The sequence below is a fragment of the Lactuca sativa genome, chromosome 1, assembly GCF_002870075.4.
Source record: "Lactuca sativa cultivar Salinas chromosome 1, Lsat_Salinas_v11, whole genome shotgun sequence".
Lineage (NCBI taxonomy): Eukaryota > Viridiplantae > Streptophyta > Magnoliopsida > Asterales > Asteraceae > Lactuca > Lactuca sativa.
In genome coordinates, this window is record NC_056623.2 from 201,518,688 (window position 1) to 201,539,000 (window position 20,313).

Here is a 20,313-nt window from a genome sequence, read left to right on the forward strand (position 1 = left end):
AGCAAAACGTTAAGGATTTCAATACGATCTAGCAGATTAGTGAAGGTTTCAATAACTCTTATGCTTAAAGAGTATCATACTATTAAATTTCTAACCAAAAAAAGTTATATATACACTAAAGTCCCAATATTTTCAACGATTTGACAAAAAAGTCCTAAACTTTATTTTTTTAACAGTAAAGTCCTAATTGACGATTTGACAAGAAAGTCCTAAACTTTATTTTTTTGACAAAAAAATCCTAATTACCGGATAACCAGGAAAAAATGGTAAAAGTGTCAAAAATTGCCGGTAATTTGGACTTTACTGTCAAAAAAATAAAGTTTAGGACTTTCTTGTCAAATCGATGAAAATATTGGAACTTTACTGTATATATCCCATGTATTATAATAATTACTTTGGTTTTTCCGTGATCAAAAGCCTAATAAAGATAGATTTTTTAAAGACGTTATGTCTCGCTTGTTAAAAGAAATCAACAAATCAAACAAAAAGGCCATAAATCAAAACTTAAGATAGATTAAATATAGCATAATGTACAGGCTGATTGCAACAAGAACTCATGTGTTTTTTTTAAAAAGGAAAAATAATTAGAGAGAAAATTTGAAAACCAACACTGGTCCCGGCGGGGCTCGAACCCGCGACCTTCGGCTCATAAGACCAACGCTCTAACCAACTGAGCTACGGGACCAATTTGCGATGTTTTGATACAACTAATTATTTAAAAAAGAAGAGAAATGAGTCATTACGTAAAAAGCCATGCCACCCGCTCTCCACATACAATTTATAAATATTAACTTTACCGTCTATGTACTAACGTGTTATTATATATATGGTTTTTTTTTTTTATATTTATTTATTTATTTTTCAAACTAGTTTTTAAGGAAAATAGAAGATATATATTGGTTGTTTTTTTAAGCTCCAGAAAAAAGATTTACATAGACGTAGCGGGTAAACGAGTAACAAGCTATGCCATAACCCTGTCAAAACTATTTTTTTTAAAAATAACATCTATAAATCTAGGGGTTATAACATTACCATGACCCGTTGGATTCTATTGAATAGCTCCACAACTTCTGGCGCAAAAAAACCAAAAGTATCAAATGCAAATGATATAAACGTGTATTGATTTTCCATGCACGTTTTCTTTTATTTTGTCACTTTGCTTGATACAGCTTTTAAAACAGTTTGCTCCAGAATAAAAACTCAACTCCCCAAACCTACAAGAAGGGAAAAACATGATCATTTTGTTTCAATATATTGAAAAAAAAGACAAATGGTCGAATCGATTTGCAATAAACAAGCTTTATATATATGTCCACTTTCCACCAAATAACCATCAACTTCAAATAGCATATAATGAGATCATTAATTGCAAAGTGGAGTCGTTGATGTGTTCATAAAAAATATTAACTAAACTCGATTTTTAATAAGTGGCAAGAAAAGATGGAACCGATGGAGCTTATGGTTGGCAAATAGTTTGTAACTATTTAAAGACTAAAAACAAATTGATTATTTGAAAACAATACGTAAACTCAAGCCGAAAGAGTGTTTAATTAATTTTTATACAAAGAAGATCTTGCGATTTCAATTCTAAATCCAATTATATAATAAAATAAATTTCAAGTTCTCTTAGGAAAAATATTTTTATCTCATTGGTGGATTTTTTTTTTCAATGTCCTTTCCATGTGATGCTATAAGCAGAACCACCGTTTCCCCGACTCGGTAGGCCAATTACATTACGATTGGTGTCATCGCGTCTTCCAAAAATCACCGCTTCTCTTAGCTTCTGATTAAATCCTAAATGTAGTGGTGTTGATTATAATGACATGTGAGGAATAAGAAACTATCTAGTTAATCATCATACAAATCATGAACACTTGGAGTAAATAAATCTTTTAAGCTCTTATTAGTTGAATTAGAAAGAGTACAAATGGGTTTGCTAGTTTCTCCCTCTAAAACTAATGCTCTCAAAATGATTCATTAACTTCTTAAACAATAATACTATTGATACTAACTATACTAACATTGATGCATGAATAAACCCAAACATCGTCAAGGAACTTCAACCGTTGAGACAAATGATCTCAAGCGTACCCGGGGTGGTCCAACCCATACCATAAGCATCTCCAACAAGTCACAAGATCTCAAGATTCACTCCCGTAATAGCCGATATCAAAATTCTTACGTGCTTCCAAACTCCTAGCATGAAGCTATACGATGGAACTACGGATCCTGAGGAGCATATAATGCAATACCGAGAAAGGATGGAGATCATTCCCATCCCAGGGCACTTGAAGGAAGCTTGCCTATGTAAAGGCTTTGGCTTAACCTTTACAGGATCAACTCTCAAATGACTGCTAAACATTCCCCCATACTCTATTACTTCTTTTGCACACTTAGTCAATATTTTCAATAACCAGTTTTCTTGCAGCAGAACCTTAGGGATTTCGTTAACAGGTTTGGCAAGGAAGCTCTGAGCATCCCCAACATCAGCATGGCTACTGCTGTAGAGGCCTTCAAGATGGGACTAAGGAAGGACTCACCCTTCTACAAAGACCTTGTGATGACTCCATGCAAAAGATTGGACGAAGTCAGGTGCCGAGCGTTGAGGTTCATAAGGCTTGAAGAGGACAATCCCTCAAGTCAATATGAGAACCCTAACAGGAAGGCCGAATCCTTGACCCAAAGATCCTACAAATCGAAGCCTTATTCCAAACCGGATTGTCACATGGTTAATGCCCTTGAACATGAAGGAGAAGAAGAGGAGCTTCCTAAGATCATTGAATATTGTTTTTATGTGGATGTTTCAGGTATAATTCATGCTATGCAGGATCTTGGAGACAAAGCGAGATGGCCAAAGAGGGACAACAACTCCACAACTTGGAAATACAAGTCGAAATGGTGTGCTTACCACGAAGACTTTGGCCACATGACAGAGGACTGCATAGCCCTAAGAAAATAAATCAACTACCTCCTTAGTAAGGGACACTCAAAGAGATCCTAAGGAGAAAAAGAGAAAAATCCAAGGAGAACAGCCAGGATGGTCACAGGAGGATCCCCACCCTCTGATGCTTAGATAATTAATGTTATCTCAGGCGGATCTAACATTTGTGGCTAAAAGACACGCCAAGGTCTCTAAAATAGAAAAGGAAGATGGACCACGAAAAAAAATACCATGAGTAGCAATGAAAAATAAATCACATTTGACAAGACGGACAGGGAAGGAATTCAGGATCCTCACCATGACAGACTCGTGATAACACTGTACATAGCCAATCATTTCTTCAGAATATTCCTTGTTGACGGAGGATCCTCGGTCAATATCGTACTCCTAGATGCACTAAAAAGGATAAACATCCCAGAATCAAAGATAGTCAATAGATCCTCAGTCGTTATAGGATTTAGCGGGGAAACGAAACACACGATTGGAGAAATAAAGCTACCAATATACATACAAGGGGTAAACTCTATACAAAAATTTTGTGTTATTGACACCATATATTCTTATAATGTGATACTAGGTAGACCATGGATCCACGAGAAGAAAGCGGTTCCATCAACATAACATCAGTGTGTAAAATTGCCTACTCCATGGGCAACAGTGAAGATCATGGGAGATCAACAAGAGTCGAAAGAATGTTATAAGACCTCTATGGAATCTACGACCAAACCTCAACAAGCATAGAAATTAAGGCAGGGGGCACAACATGTCATGGAAACGAAGGAACAAGATGTGAAGGAAGTGCCCCTGGGCATCGATGATCCTAAAGCTAAAATCCTCATAGGATCCTCAATGCCTAAGCAGATCGAACATGATCTATTGAATTTCCTAAGAACCAGAAGTAAGACATTCACATGGAAACACGAAGATATGACATATATAAACAAGAATATTATCACTCACAAACTTAATATTGATCCTTCTTTCAGACCAATACATCAAAAGAGAAGGAAGTTTGCACCTGAAAGGAATCAGATCATCCAAGAAGAAGTAAAGAAGCTCCTCAAGATAGGAATGATCAAGGAAGTGAAGTTCCCAAGGTGGCTAGCTAACGTGGTTGTCGTACAAAATAAAAACGGAAAATGGCGAGTATGTGTAGACTACACGGATCTTAACAAGGCTTGTCTTAAGGATCCTTTCCCACTACCACATACTGACTCTATGATAGATGCAACGACTGGCCACAAACTCCTGAACTTCATGGATGCTTCATCAGGATTCCAACAAATCCAGATGGAACCATCAGACCAAGAAGATACATTGTTTATAACACCAACAGGTATATATTGTGGCACTGCAACGCCTTTTGGTCATAAAAATGCAGGTGCAACATATCAAAGATTGGTGAATCGGATGTTTAAAGACAAGTTGGGGGATACCATGGAAGTCTATATCGATGACATGGTGTCGAAGTCAATGAAAGCTGAAGATCATCTCAGGGATCATAAAGAAGCATTTGACATCCTAGACGAATACAATATGAAGTTAAATCCACTCAAATGCCACTTCGGGATGAAGTTGCGCAAGTTCCTCGGATATATGGTAACCAAGAGAGGAATCGAAGCAAGCCCAAAATAGATCAAAGCAATCATCGAGCTGACACTTTCTGAATTCTACAGGGACCCCGTTGCACCAAAAACAACTTAAGATGCGAAACTCTACCCCATTTGCGAAACTGGGCATAAAGTGTAAATTCGTACAAATTGTAGGGACTAAACTTGTAAATTCTTCAATTTCTCAACTTTATTAGCCCAATGTCAAAGTTGTGTATTTTCTACCAACATGTCGAAACTGTAGGGACTAAAATAGAAATTCTGCCATCTTCACAAATTTTTACTCCAATGTCGAAGTTGGACCTTTTCTGCAACTTCGTTAAAAGTTGAGGGACCAATTTAAAAATTTGTGTTTTCTTCTTCTTCACTTCGTTAATCAGGTAACGAAGCCAACTATACATCTACCCACTTCTCTTTTTAGTTTCAAGGATTTGTCAACAAAGTGCGTATTTTCCTAAAAAACGAAGCGCCTTCTTAATCAATAAGCGAAAATACGAAAACAAAGCCATTCGAATAGCTGAATAGAGTTGAATTATAACACCGTAAATTTTCAAACAAAATGTTAATTTTCAAAACCACATAATTCTCAATATCACAATTCAAGACCACAATATCAAATTTTCAAAAACACAAATTCATAAAATTGTTTGATAAAATCCAGGATCCCCAAAACATAAACTCCATCTCGTGTGTACAATCAAGCCAGCGCCTTCACATGATCATGAGAAGTACCTGAAACACATATCACATAATACATTAAACACATAGCTTAGTGAGTTCCCCAAAATACCACACACATCTTATTAGCCTCTCATGGCTATATCTCAATGATGACCCTTCGATCAATGTGTCTTAGTGAAGACCCTTCTTTCCCACAACTCGGGTTGGACCCTCTGATCCTAACTCAATAAAGCTTAGCATAATACACATCATAAATCACAAAGACATAATGTAGGATATCACAATACTCAATATAAGCATACAAGACCCTCTGGTCACACAAAGTTACCACTCATGGTAAGTATAGTGAGAAGACTTACATTGTTAGTAAGCAAGTAATCGTTGTAGCCCTCAAATGGTCTAATCCTCGCCTACACGTCATAATCATCTCTAATTAAAACTTACCACCTCAACTTAAGTAAGTTAAGCTAACATCTTTCTCTAACCCTTGGGAAGGGTAAAAGACCATTTTACCCCTCCATGGTCTCCAATCCATGTCTCGACCAAACCCTAAAAGTCAACAGAAGTCAACACTTGAGTCAACAGTCCATGTTGACCCAACTCGTCGAGTGCATCTATGTGACTCATCAAGTTCCCTCATTTCGTCAGAAATTTCGTGAAAATCCAACTTAACTCGTCGAGTTGTCTCATCAACTCGACGAGTTACACATGTCCAAACTCGTCGGGGGAAAACCCTATCCGACTCATCGAATCAGCTCACCGACTCGTCAAGTCCCTTCGGACCATTTCCTCATTCAGACATTTTCAGGTAGAAATGATGTCTCATACTCTGGATCTAGCCTTCTAAGGCTTGCTTATCACGTAAAGCTGCAAGCTTTACATTCATGCATGGCATCTAGGGCTCAAATGCCAAAACAAGCTCGATAAAGGGTTAGATTCATAAAAGCTTGTCTCTAGCTTAATAAATCTTGGATCTTTGGGCTCATAAGACCTCCTATAATCCAGATCTGAGGTTTCAATCTCATGACATGCTCAAGTGACTCAATAACAAATGATGGATGGAAGAAAACCCTAAAAACTCCCTAAAATAAGATCTAACAAAAGAAATGGTCAATATGGTATCTTTTTACCTCCAACAGAAGCTAATCAATGAAGAAGACTGGATCCCACAGTCCCTCTTCGATCCAATCTATGTTTCTCTCCAAATCTGCTTCCAAAAATGCACAAGAACACTTAATTTAGTCTTTCTTTCTTTCTCTCTCTCTCTCTCTCTCACTCTCTCATACATACACATACGCACATAACGAGTGGAACTGGTCTAGGGTTTCTCACAGAGCTCTAAGGTGACAAGGGTGGCGAAAATGAGGGCTTAAGGTCCTTTAAATAGGACACAACCCGAAAAATTTGGGTTTCCTCACTCAGCTCCTACTCATCGAGTCGGGGTCCTTTGACTCGTTGAGTAGACTTTAAAAATCCCGCAGCCATAATATTCTTTACCCGGCGAGTTGGTGCTTCCAACTCGTCGAGTTGCCCTCTTAAAATGAATAAAATAATTTAAATGTCATACCTGGGAGTTGGGATGTTACAAGTCTCCCCCAATAGAATCAGACTTCGCCCTCGAAGTCATCCTCCGGAAACAACTCAGGGTACTGCTCTCGCATCTCATATTTCGGCTCCCAAGTCTACTCGGATCCCTTCCGATGATGCTACTAAGCCTAAACTAAGGGCACCTCTTTATTCCTCAAGACCTTCACATTCCGATCCAAGATTGCTATCGACCTCTCAATATTTTTCAGGAAATCATCAACCTGAATGTCATCTAAAGGGACCACTGCCGTCTCATCGGCTACACACTTCCTCAACTGGGACACATGGAAGGTGTTATGAATCTGGCTCAACTCTGCAGGCAACTCTAACCGATATACTACCTTCCCCACTCGAGCAGTCACTCTGAAAGGACTGATATATCTAGGACCCAACGTTCCCTGTTTCCTGAATCAAATCACCCCTTTCCATGGGGATACCTTCAGGAGGAAAAAATATCCGACCTGGAACTCTAGCTCGGATCGTCGCCGGTTTGCGTAACTCTTCTGACGGCTTTGGGTAGTTAGAAACCTCTGTCTGACCTGTTGGATCTTCTCTACTGACTTGAGCACTATCTTAGTTCCCCCATCACTCTCTGCCCCACCTCTCCCTAACAGATGGGCGTCGGACACCTCCTCCTATATAAGAGCTCAAAGGGAGGCATACCAATATTGGAATGATGGCTGTTGTTGTATGAAAACTCAGCCAAGGGAAAATAAGTGTCCCAAATTCCATCGAAGTCCATAACACAAGCATGTAGCATGTCCTCGAGTGTCTAAATCGTCCGCTCGCTCTGCCCGTCTGTCTGTTGATGGTATGTGGTACTGAAGTGCAATCGGGTACCCAACTCCTCATAAAACTTCTTCCAGAACCTGGAAGTAAAGCGCACATCTCGATCTGACACTATCGATGTCGGTACCCCATGCCACACCACCACCTCTCTTACATAGATCTTGACCAATTTCTCTACAGAAGAGCTCTCACCGATAGCCATAAAGTGAGCATTCTTCATCAACCGGTCCACAATCACCCATATCCCATCGACACCTCGTGCCGTCCTCAGTATTTTGGTGATAAAATCCATGAAAATTTGTTCCCACTTCCACTGGGGAATCTCTAGAGGCTGCAATAGGCCATGTGGATGCTGATGCTCTGCCTTAAGCTGACGACATGTCAAGCATCTCTTAACTACCCATGCCACATCTCTCTTCATGCAGGGCCACCAATAATCCCTCTTCAGATCCAAATATATCTCTGTGGCCCCCAGATGGATTGAGAATCTCGATATATGTTCCTCCTCTATCAATATACGCTGAGCTCTACATGTATATGACACCCATATTCGCCTACAGAAGGTCATAAGCCCCCGACTATCTGTCTCAAACTCAGAAACCTATACGATCACCCGCCCCTTCTTGCGGTTCTCCGGTCTCACGACCTCCACCTGGGCCTCTCGGATGGTATCTAAGACTGGAGTCATCACCGTCATCCTCATACACACGTCTCGGATTGGAGCACTCGCTACTCTATGACTCACGATCTCCGGTCTCACGACCTCCACCTGGGCCTTTCCTGGGTGATACAAGATCTCACAGTCATAATCTTTCACTACATTCAACCACCTTCTCTGTCTCATATTTAGGTTGGGCTGATTCATGAGGTACTTCAAGCTCTTATGGTCCGTGTATATGGTACACCGAACACCATAAAGATAGTGGTGCCAAATATTAAGGGCAAACACCACCGCCCCCAACTCCAAATCATGGGTAGGATACCTTGTCTCGTGAGGCTTTAGCTTCCTCGATGCATATGCTATCACGTGTCCCCTCTGCATCAATACGACACCCATCCACGATATAGATGCATCATAGTAGACTACAAAGTCCTCCACTCCCTCCGGAAAGGCTAGCATTGGAGCTTCGCACAATCTCTGGCGAAGAGTCTCGAGTGATGCCTGCTGCTCAGATCCCCCCAAAAAGTGATGCCATTCCTAGTCAATCTGGTAAGAGGAACGACGGTCTTGGAGAAATCTCTGATAAATCTTCAGTAGTAGCCTACTAGGCCAAGAAAACTCCTGATTTTGGATGGGGACCTTGGCACCTCCTATCGCATAATTGCCTCAATCTTGGCCGGGTTGACCAAAATTCCATTCTGATTAACGAGGTGCCATAGGAACTGGACCTCTTGTAACCAGAAATCGCACTTGGAGAATTTGGCGTAAAGCCTCTTTGTCCTCAATACTCTAATAATCTCCCGAAGATGCTCCTCATGCTTCTCTCTGGATCTCGAGTATACTAAAATGTCATCGATGAACACGATCAACGAACGATCTAGCATGGGCCTGCACACCCGATTCATGAGATCCATGACGCTGTCGGTGCGTTGGTGAGTCTGGAAGGCATCACCACAAACTCGTAGTCCCCATAACAAGTCCTAAAGGCCATCTTCTGGATATCCTCCTCGCAAACTCTCATCTGATGATACCCATATCTCAAATCGATCTTGGAAAACCAAGATGCCTCTCTGCAACTAATCAAATAAATCGTCGATCCTTGGTAGCGGATAACGGTTCTTGATCTTCAGCTAGTTCAACTCCCAGTAGTCGATACACATCCGGTGTGAACCATCCTTCTTCTTGAAGAAAAGGATCGACGCTCCCCACAGTAAGCTACCCGGTCTAATAAAACCCTTTCCCAGCAGCTCCTGGATCTATGAGGATAACTCCTGCATCTCGGGCGGCGCAAGGCGAGAAGGTGCCTTGGAAATATGCACCGCACCCGTAACCAAATCGATCTGGAACTCCACCTGCCTCTCGGGAGGCACACCCGATAAATCCTTGGGGAAAACATCCGGGAACTCACGCACAATCGGAACATCGGAGATAGAACTCGACCTCTCAGTGACAACTCTCATATCCGTCACATATTCTAAATATCCCATACATCCCTGCTGTAAACTCTGTTTCGCCCTGGTGGCAGAACAAAAAGCTGATCCAGATCTGGTCCCCTCGTCGTACACAGTAAGCACTCCCTCATTAGGGTTTCGTATGGTCACCATATGATGCTCACAGTCAACCAAAGCTCCAAACCGGCTCAACCACTCCATACCTTCTATGAGACAGACATCATCCATCGCTATCGGTACCAGATCTATCAGGAACTCAACACCAAAAATCTCCAATACACATCCTCAGAATACCTCAGTGGAAAAAACCGCATGTTCGTCGACTATAGAAACCCTCATTGGTCGACTCAACGCCTCGCGTCTGACACTAATGTGACAACTAAAGGATAAGGACACAAAAGATCGACTCGCACCCGAGTTAAATAACACCAACGCATGCACATAACTCACAAAAAAGTACCTACACACAACACAATATAAGCATAAGCAAATCTCAAAATAACATAAATAAGGAAATACATACCAACCATGACATCAGGTGCTGCGCGGACCTCCTCCGCTATCAACTGGAAAGCTCTCCTACGAGCCCTCGGAGCCTCGGCCTTCATCGGCCGACCATCAGTAGCGCGCAAGGCAACATGAGTAGAAGTCTGGGTTGATCCCTGAGTGAGATGAGGGCACTCGGCCTTTCGATGGCCGGTCTGGTTGCAGTGAAAGCATAGTGTAAATCCATTAGGACAGTCCTTCGCCATGTGTCCCTATTTGCGACACTTGTAGCAAATCCCTGCCCGGAATGACCCCTCATGACTCTTGCCACACTTGACACAAGTGCGACCCTTCTGGCCCCCAACTCTCGTATCAGTGGGCTTTGCCCGATTTGTCACCAGCTACGACTGTAATGGTCTCCTGTCTCTACCCCAAGACTCCTCCTCCTATTTGGTCTGCAACTCTAGCTCAATCGCCCTCATACTAGCATTGGTTTGAAGCTCAACAAATGCCCGGTATGATGATTTTTCCATGAACTCTTGTATATCCCTCCTCAATATGCTCAGATATCGGCTCAGACGTGCCTGCTCAGTAGACACGTGCTCAGGGCAAAACAACGCCTCTCATGGAAAATCCTTGTGATCTCGGTTACAGTTTCTGTCTTCTGCTTGAGAGACAGAAACTCCTAGACCAACCGTTCCCTTTCTACCAGGGGAAAATACTCATCTTGGAACAACTGTGTAAACCACTCCCATGTCACTGCAACATGGTCTGCAGGAGTAAAACTAGTAGTCATGAACTTCCACCAGTCCTTTGCTCCCAAGCGAAGCTGGTTCAGTGCAAACCGAACTCTCAAGTGACAAGGGCACGAACATGCATATAAACATCCCTCAATGTCGGAGATCCATCTCATAGCAGCAATCGGATCCTGCGTCCCATAAAACTATGGTGGCTTCGTGTTGCTGAACTCCCGAAACAACAACGAGTCACCTCCCTGTGGCCTAGCAACAGCTACGGCTGCGGTGGCTGCAGCAGTAGCAGCCTCCATAACAGCATCGTATCGCTCATCGAATGTCTCAATCATCATGGTCTTAATAGACCTAAACATCTCTGGTATGGCCTCACGGATAGCTACGACCACCTCCTCATGAATGATCTTGTGGATCTCCTCGTCACTGACACAACTGCTCTGGGGGTGTGGCGTGTACCCACCATGATGTCTTTGAAACACAACACAAAAAATTATCAGAGACTCATTTGAGCATACTCACACTTGATTTCCCTTCCCTACATGCTTCTTAGTACCCTAAGGATTCTTACTTGGGTCGCATACAGATCCGATGCTTTCAGTAGCAAGGGCCCAATACTACCTTCCACACCAACCCTTAGTTACCCCAAGTCCTCCTCCCAGGATCCTAATTCACAAGTACTCTATCTCTCACCAATATCAGACTACTATCTTAGTAGGCTCCTCATATGCTCATCTAGGTATCTCTCCTAGATTATCCCTCGTCTCAAACTCTTTCTAAGAGATTCCTGCTAGACACTCCTACTCATCATATACTCAGGGAAAATAATAGATAGCAACATCTCCTAGGCTAAGGCATAAAAAATCAGGCAACTCTAGCTCTAGAATATGAAATACCTAGCCTATCCTGTAGCATATGTACCTAATATCTTATAAATATCTCATAATATAAACAGTTACGGGTATTTTGGGAAATCACTGTTCGAGTTCTGGATGATTGTAAACACTGCTCCATCTCTTTTTTCTCTTAAAAAATCTTAATCGTTTTAGAAAAATCATTTCTCTTTGAAATTTTTTCTTAAATCCTCAGTTTGAGTTCAGACATACCCGAAGGTACATCCGAATCCCTCAAACCAAGGCTCTGATACCAACTTGTAACACCATAAATTTTCAAACAAAATTTTCATTTTCAAAACTACATAATGCTTAATATCACAACTCAAGACCACAATATCAAATTGTCAAAAACACAAAGTCATAAATTTGTTTAATAAAATCCAGGATCCCCAAAACATAAACTCCATCTCGTGTGTACCATCAAGCCAATGCCTTCCCGTGATCCTGAGAAGTACCAAAAACACATATCACATAACTTGGTAAGCACAAACCTTAGTGAGTTCCCCAAAATACCACACACATCTCATTAGCCTCTCATGTCTATATCTCAATGAAGACCCTCCGGTCAATGTGTCTTAGTGGAGACCCACCGGTCCCACAACTCGGGTTGGACCCTCCGCTCCTAACTCAATAAAGCTCAGCATAATACACATCAAAAATCACAAAGATATAATGCATGATTTTACAATACTCAATATAAGCATACAAGACCCTTTAGTCACACACAATTACCACTTATGGTAAGTATAGTGAGAATACTCACCTTGTAAGTAAGCAAGTAATCCTCGTAGCCCTCGAACGGTCTAATCCTTGCCTGCACGTCATAATCATCTCTAATTAACACTTATCACCTCAACTGAAGTAAGTTAAGCTAACATCTTTCTCTAACCCTTGGGAAGGGTAAAAGACCATTTTACCCCTCCATGGTCTCCAACCCATGTCTCGACAAAACCCTAAAAGTCAACAAAACTCAACACTTTAGTTAACAGCCCATGTTGACCCAACTCGTCGAGTGCATGTATGTGGCTCGTCGAGTTCCCTCGTTTCCTCAGAAATGTCGTGGAAATCCAACTTAACTCATCGATTTGTCTCATCAACTCGTCGAGTTATTCATGTCTAGACTCGTTGGGGGGAAAACCCTATTCGACTCGTCGATTCAGCTCACCGACTCGTCGAGTCCCTTCAGACCATTTTCTCATTCAGACGTTCTCAGGTAGAAATGATGTCTCATACTCTGGATCTAGCCTTCTAAGGCTCAATTATCATGTAAAGCTACAAGCTTTACATTCATGCATGACATCTAGGGCTCAAAATGCCAAAACAAACTCCATAAAGGGTTAGATGCATAAAACCTTGTCTCTAGCTTAATAAAGCTTGGATCTTTGGTCTCATAGTCTAGATCTAAGGTTTCAATCTCATGACATGCTCAAGTGACTCAATAACAAAATATGGATGGAAGAAAACCCTAAAAACTCCCTAAAATAAGATCTAACAAATGAAATCGTCAAGATGGTAGCTTTTTACCTCCAACAGAAGCTAATCAATGAAGAACACTGGATCCCACAGTTCCTTCTCGATAAAATCTGCGTTGCTCTCCAAATCCCCTTCGAAAAAGGCACAAGAACACTCAATTTAGTCTCTCTCTCTCTCTCTCTCTCTCTTTCACAACGAGTGGAACTGGTTTAGGATTTCTCATAGAGCTATTAGGTGACAAGGGTGGAAGAAATGAGTGCTTAAGGTCCTTTAAATAGGACACAAACCTAGAAAATTAGGGTTTTCTCACTCAGCTCCTACTCGTCGAGTCGGGGTCCTCCGATTCGTCGAGTAGAATCTAAAAATTCCGCGGCCATAATATGTTGGATAAGGTGTCTAAGTCCATAACTATATTTGGTATGTACTTAACCCGAAATTAGCATGGTCCATTTGGGTTGCATTTCACCGGAACAATTTGTAAGGATGGACTTTTGAGAAGAGGTTATATATGATTTATTAATATATTATAAGTTCTAATATATTAATATGAAATCATATTATTTAATTAGTATTGATCAATAATTAATTTGGAATTAATTTAGTGATCAAAAGAGACTAATTAAATGTAAAGGGATTGATTTGGTAAATCAATGATTCTTATAGTGTTGGCTTATGGTTATTTAGGATGGGCTAAACCAATATAGTAGTCCATGGATAGTCCATGGAGGTTTAACCCATGGATCCTAATTAAGATGAAAAGTCATGCACAATAGGGTTTACATGGATGTAACCCTAATCCATGCCACACTATAAAAGGAACCCTTTAGCTCATGAAATTGGCACTAGAGTGTTCTTGTAAGAGCCATAACCGATTTTTGAGTGCTAGTATTCTCTCTCAAAAGTTCTCCATTGTTGGTGGTGTTTTGTGAAGCATTTGAGGCATCACATTTGGGGTGATAGGCTTAAAGGTCCAAGTTTACAAGCTACAAGAAAAGGTATGTCATTCAACTAATTTTTTTTATGAAAGTTCCCATAGTTTTGTATGCTAGTTAGGAAAATGCTTTGGAAAATCAAATTGCATGTATAATTAGAGAAAACATAGATCCAAAGCATTTAGGGCTGTATGTGCACCTTAAGGTTGTTAGAGTGCTCAAAACCCATCAGTGGTATCAGAGCCTAGGATTGTTTTCTATCATACTTGATGTTTATTGGTTTTCAAAGTTGATAAAAAATGAGTTTCTGCCTTCTGACCAGTGAACTCGCTGAGTGCACTAGGTGACTCGCCAAGTCCACTTAGCAAAAGAACAACTCGACGAGTCCAGTTCATGTACTCGGCGAGTTGGTGCTCCAGTGTGCAAAATTTTGAGTTTTGGCCAGAAATTCGATTAGGATCATTACCCCAAACTGTTTTTGAACCATGAAATATGTTTTTTCATAAGGCAATGATCATGCTATTCCAATTAAAAGATAATTGTCAAAGTTTCATGATTTGTATTAGTTTATATGATTAGCTAATTTCTTGAAAATTATTGATGTGAATTATCTTTGCTTATGAGCTTATCTAGATCATAGATATTATTTGATACTTCTTGTTAGTTTAATTGTTGATATGAATGCTTTTTAATGGACTCCATAACTTGTCCTCAAGTTATGGAAAACCAAAAGTCTTTTCTTTAAAAAGTCATTAAGCTCATAAGTTATGGAAATGAAAGGTTTTGAATAGTTTCAAAACTTGCCTTCAAGTTTTGGAATTTGTAAAGTCACCTTTTCAATACTTTAATTCCAAACCCTAGAATTTTAAAAGTTTAAAATTCAACCCTTATACTATTATAATATTATAAGTTTAATAATATATATATATATATATATATATATATATATATATAAGACAAGTCAGTCATACCGTTAGTAGGCCTCATTCACGAAGCCGGTCTATAAAGGGGGGGGGGTATAAGGTTACTGCCTATAAAATGGTGGATTAATGGGTGTCCACTCTTACCTACCGCTTCCTTGATTGGTGGAGAGTCATTAGCCGAACGGGTAGGATAGGACACTAATTCTCAGTAAAAGTATAATGATAATTATAAAGTAACTAAATGTTTTATTAAATTCCTAATCATAGTTACTTCCTAAGAAATTGTGAAATTGATGCTAATCCATGAAATTGCACTTTGCATCTTGCCAAGTCGTTAATGGAGAGTGTATGGTTAACCGACACATTAACTTGGACTAGCAAGGGTGGCAAAGGGTAGCTTGATGTTTTTCATAGATCGGTGGAGCGTGTGTGGTTAACTGGCACATCAATTAGGTGGTAAATGACATCAAGTGTACCAAGTAAATTTGCATGTATTCACACCTTGTTTGTGATCCTCGGTATCCCAGTCACAAACTTGAAGGGCATAATCGAGATTTAAACATTCCTTGAACTCGCCAAGTTGGCTCATACACTCGCCGCGTTCTATGACTTCCAGGTCCTTAATGCGCCCAAACAGCCGAGGGACCTTCAATCTTAACATTGTTGGGTTTTGAGAAATCTAACACTTCCTAAGTGTGCATGCAACCCTAATAAATCTTGGATCTATGTTTGTCTAAATACATGCAAAATAATAATTTTCCAAGGTTCATAACCTATCTAACGTGGCATGGGGTACTTTTAAACATAAAAGAATTAGATGAGATTACATACCTTTTGATGATGAGTTCAATTCCTAAGGAGTTTGAGGGCCAAGCACCAATAGTGTGAATGCCTCAAATGGAATCACAAAACACCACAAACTCTTGGAAAAATTTAAGAGAGTATACACACTTGTATTTTCAGCCACACACAAGCACACACACACACACACTAGTTCACTAGTTTCCCTTAGGGGGCCATTTCATGCTCCATAAGCATGCTTATATAGTGTGCATGGTTAGGGTGAAACCCTAATAACCCATGTCTTTTCCTTTCCAAGGATCCATGGGTTAAAAGCTCCATGGATCATCCATGGACTTCCATATAAGCCTAGCCCATTAACAAATGAGTGTTAGCCCACACTATATAAAACCAATAGCCCATAATCTAATTAGTCTTCCTTTTAATCTCTAAATTAATTCATAATTAATTTAAGACTAAGACTAATTAAATAACATGACTTCATATTAATATATTATAACTTATAATATATTAATAAGATGTGTGTATAACTCTCATAAAATTATCCATAAATAGTTCGGGTGAGATGCAACCCAAATGGACCATGCCGATCGGGTCAAGTATATACCAAATAAGATATGGACTTAGACACCCTATCCAACAGACTCCCACTTGGATAAGTCGAATAACTATATTTGCATATGTTACTTCAGGAACCAACCAACAATCGTAGCTCTCGAAAACTACATTGAACTATGAAGAAAACTCTGTTGAACTATGAAGCGCCATTTTAGATAAGTGATCATATAATCCTTTGTTCTCATGATATCAGCCGGACAAATACATGGAACAACATCGTACTTATTGTCCAGCAGTTTGTTTCCCGATTTTCGATTTGTTTGACAAAGAACTTAATCGAACACATCAATTTTAGTTCTGACCGGCCGGTACATAGGTCACAACAAAATCATCGAGGGGCCCAGATATCGCTTCTATTTCTAGAAGGAACAGATAAACTTCGACTCATATGCTTGTTCTACTACTTGTTGAATTGTACATAAAGGCACGTTTTATAACATCAAGTTACTGATGCGTTTACGTGCAATCAATGCACAACCAACTCATAGGTAACAACTCATATCTCTAGGTTTGAAGATTTATATGATATTACCGTCTCACGATCACTCGAGATAAATTCCATGAAGTGATACAAGTGAGCGTGGGTTTATTCCAATACTCATAACTTATGAGCACTCATGAATGTTGTAGCAACCATTGCTATGACTAAACCCATTTAGCCATCGACAAACTCGATTCATGATAGTCTTGATTCATACCTACTTCCAACATATGAACGACTGTGGAGTGTTTAAATAACTTAGTCATTCGGAAAGAATAACCTAGCTATTTAGGAAGTCAAAACATGCAAAGTGAAACACAATAATAATCGAATCCAATATGGTCTCAGAACCCTTTTAAATATAAATAGAACCACCTTTTATTTATCACCATATTGATTACACATTATTCATTGTATAATGTTTCAAACAATCAACTTAAGACTTGAATACAAACAACAGTCGTCCCATGCTCTTAGCATGTACACTTTGTTTTTCTAAACAATAGTTATGCCATACTCCAAGTATGCACACTATGTTTGTCTATGATCCTTACATTGTGATGTAGATCAATTGAACATGATTCCATTGATACTCATTTCACAATCCCAAATCCTTATTGTAAATATGAGAATCCCCGATTCCTATCATCTACCAAAAAATTTGTTAGATTTTAAACTTTTATGCAATGTTCCTCTTGTAATGATTATGCACAAAGTCACCAAAACCTTGTCACCAGTCATTACAAAGTATTCCAAAGAAGGTCAACTTCTATGGAACGGAAGTCTCATATTCAAAGTACATTGCTTTGAACATCCTTCTTGCATTAAGGTTTTCTAATCTTACATAGATTGAATAACTTCTACCTATGGAGACATTTCCATAGTCCCATTTTGACTATCACTTCCGAACAAGAGTTACTACTTTTCAGAATATGTCAATATGGTCCTTTCCGACATCATACTTCCAACTTTCCCTGAGTAACCAATCTTTGGCGAACCTCAGATTTGTCGTCGACAATTGCTTAATCACTTTAGTCATATCCAGTTCTAGACTTTTCCCTTCTCAATGCCTTAAGCATTTGGAAAATTTAGAAAAGATGAATATTATAGCACATGCAATCGATCCTATATCCGAAGCATATGGGACACGATTCATGATGTTTGACATAAAGACATGATACTAGACCAGTCTTTTGCTACAATATTTTTTTTATTTGCCATGTTTTCAAAATTTAACTATGAAGAGGGATGCCGTAATCATAATCGAATTTTGAAAACGCAATATATATAGAATTTCTGCAAGTTGAACCATTCCAACATAAAATTCATATATATATATATATATATATATATATATATATATATATATATATATATATATATATATATTCTTGACTAAAGATGATTAAAATCTCAATCTAAGCTTTAGAATTGAAATGAAGTATAATTTCCTCTCCCTTAATTATAGCAAAACAACTTTTCAACCCCTGCAACTTCACGAATTGAAACTTTGTTTTCTAAAATTAACATTGCTAACTTGCAACACTAAATGTAATAATCATGCTCCCACTAACATGATGATTATCAGCATAACACTTATGCTCCCACTAGCTCTGACATATTTCCAAAAATTTGCTGGATTTCTTACATTGTAACCTTTCCAATGTTACAGAATTATACTTAACCTCATAAGTATAATCATATTTACTAATATTTAGTAAATCATGACAAATCAATCTTTGTGGTGGACCTTGACCAGCGCACACCCAGTGTACCTAATTCCTTAGTCCTTCAATTGACTCACATATACACGTGATCAAAGAATTAGTCTTAATTTTCAAAGATGAAAATTCTCATTCATCATACAATACAACTTGTATGATTCCAAGTTTCTGTCCAATTGAAACTTGGGTGATGAAAAACTTTCTTCATTTGGTAAATTCAGACACTACCACAAATGAAAGAATCAAATCCACTTTCCAATATTGCTATTACTGGAAACATATAAGCAACAATTTTCCACAGATGCCATTGTAAGGATATTTTTAAAATAAATAAAATTAAAACCCTTTTTTTTCTTTTATTTTAAAACTTTGTGGAAAAACTTATCCTTACAATCCACATGAAAACCTTGTCGTTATCTATTCATAAGCAATATATATTATAACTCTTAAGCAACAGCTCAAAATTCTGATTACCGAACCATGCGATCGAAACCCACCTTCGCAATCAGAATCAACATATACTTACTTTAAGCTTCCTATCTTTTCTTTGATTCTTAAAACATCAGCATGTGACCCATTCACATTATGTAATAAGAATCTCCAAATAGGAACTTAATAGAGTTAGACAGTGGACTTTACCCGAAGTAGAGTCAAACCTCTTGACTTGATCAACCTTATGACCTTTCAGGCGAATAGGGCAGCTTCGCAACCAATGCCCTTTCCTTTGGCAACAAAACACATGGACCCTTTGGTAATGGCACATGAGACTATCTCAGACTCAGCCTTTCTCTTTACCATTTGGTCAACCGAGTTGGCTATGGCCGATCTCTTTCCATTGGGAAGAGAAATCCTTTTCTAGATATCCAATGCTACCATTGTCAATGTCCATGTAGACTTGGGAAGTTGTTCTTTTAGTCAAATTTGCTTTACTGGTGTTCCAAATCATTGCTGGTTCCACAACACCAAGCAAATAGATAACATCATTAAGGGTCATGTCATAGTCTGCCTCATAGTAGTCCCAAAAAGACTCACTATGTTACTAAGAAAGTGATTGAACATCCAACTTTCATGAGACTTTGACACCCAACTCTCCCGGCTTGTCAATATGTGACTTTATCTCCAAGATGTGAGCACACATAGACTTTTCTTGCCAATAGGGATTGAGTGACTTTAAACTTTTCAAGAACTTGTGGGTGAGGGAGAATAATTGGAGGACGTGGAGGAAGTGAAGCATGATGTTGAGGGACACCATCTTCAAGAGATTTGGGAAGATCATAGTTGTCTGAACCATATATCTATAATGGGAGAAAATCAAGTTAGTTGATTCAAAATCCTTAATATAACACCCAATATGAAATATTAAGGCTAGGACCCAACACAATATTTTATAATTTGGAAGATGGATGCCGTAATCCAAGTTATAAAATATTTGAAGGTAGGCGAATGACGATTCACCAATTTCCACCATGAAAAACGAAATAATTTATTAGGTTTTAATTGGATTTGAAAT

The 20,313-nt window shown here is 39.1% G+C and overlaps 1 non-coding gene across 1 annotated transcript; it reads right to left on the reverse strand.

The window, feature by feature from the left end:
- Positions 1–611: 611 nt before the first annotated feature.
- TRNAI-UAU (transfer RNA isoleucine (anticodon UAU)) lies at positions 612–685 on the reverse strand. The gene has a single exon. It is a non-coding gene; the product is annotated as a tRNA-Ile (tRNA).
- Positions 686–20,313: the final 19,628 nt, after the last annotated feature.